We start from the raw sequence: 1,538 nt of genomic DNA on the forward strand, positions 1-1,538 counted from the left end.
CTCCCCCTGCTTGTGTTCCCTCTCTCTCTGGCTGTCTCTATCTCTGTCAAATAAATAAATAAAAAAATAAATTAAAAAAATAAAATAAAATAGGCATCCCATTCAGTTTTTTGTTTGCTTGTTTGTTTTGGAGTCACAGCTTTCTAATTTAATTTTGAGTAAAACAAGTTTGGGGAGATTGCAATTTTCCATAATGGCCACTGAAGTTCTAAATTATTTTGGTTAAGTCAGTCCACTTAGCAATTGCACTACTGGGTATTTACCCCAAAGATACAGACGTAGTAAAGAGAAGGGCCATATGCACCCCAAGGTTCATAGCAGCGTTGTCCACAATAGCTAAATCGTGGAAGGAACCGAGATGCCCTTCAACAGATGACTGGATTAAGAAGATGTGGTCCATATATACAATGGAATATTACTCAGCCATCAGAAAGAATGATTACCCAACATTTGCAGCAACATGGATGGGACTGGAGGAGATTATGCTAAGTGAAATAAGTCAAGCAGAGAAAGACAATTATCATATGGTTTCACTCATTTATGGAACATAAGAAATAGCAGGGAGATCGGTAGGAGAAGGAAGGGAAGAATGAAGGGGAGGTAAACAGAGGGAGAATGAACCACGAGAGGCTATGGACTCTGGGAAACGAACTGAGGGCTTCAGAGGGGAGGGTGATGGGGGACTGGGATAGGCCAGTGATGGGTATTAAGGACGGCATGTATTGCATGGTGCACTGGGTGTTATATGCAAATAACGAATCATGGAACACTACATCAAAAACTAAGGATGTACTGTATGGTGACTAACATAACATAATAAAAAGTTATTATAAAAAATAAGTCAGTCCACTGATAAATATGCAGGAGGAGGGACCATAGTTTTTAAACATAACACAAGCCAGTGTCCCAAGCGGGCGAATGCCCTCAAGGCATACACTGGGATGCCATTGGTCAGAGGTTTTTCTCTAGAGTAAAGAGACAAATTCCTAAACAGCACAGTTTCAACAGGAACAGCCTGGTCCTACAAGGAATCAGACCATGTACCAGCATAGTTCCGTTAGGAACAGTCTGATTCCTAAAGGAAGTTGGCCCAAAGGCCAAATGAGTACTCTCAGAGAAAAAACAAAAAAAACCAAGAGCTTAAAAGAGATCCCAAATAAGGTCTTATAGAGAGCAAGATGGAGTCACCCCTGTCAAAGCCTGCAAAGCCCCAAGACTGATTAAACCCCTTTAAAGGGGAAGGACTTTTGCAGCCAACTGTCAGACTCTCCAGATGCCGACTCTTCCACGTCTGACACTTTAAAAAGAAGGCAGAGAGGGCCAAGAGGCCAGACATCATTACTTTGAAAAGAAGACCAGGGTACCCCATGAAGCTGGAAGTCAGAAAGCAACTCACAAACAGGACTCTAGGAGATGTAATCATAAATCCGAAGGATCCTAAGAACTTAAAACTCCACGTGTTCTGAGTGCCCACGGCAGAAGGTCCCGTCTCACTGATGAAAACCATCTTGCAGCAGAACCAGGACCAACAAAGGGGT

Source organism: Ailuropoda melanoleuca, chromosome 2 (genome assembly GCF_002007445.2).
Source record: "Ailuropoda melanoleuca isolate Jingjing chromosome 2, ASM200744v2, whole genome shotgun sequence".
Taxonomy (NCBI): Eukaryota; Metazoa; Chordata; class Mammalia; order Carnivora; family Ursidae; genus Ailuropoda; species Ailuropoda melanoleuca.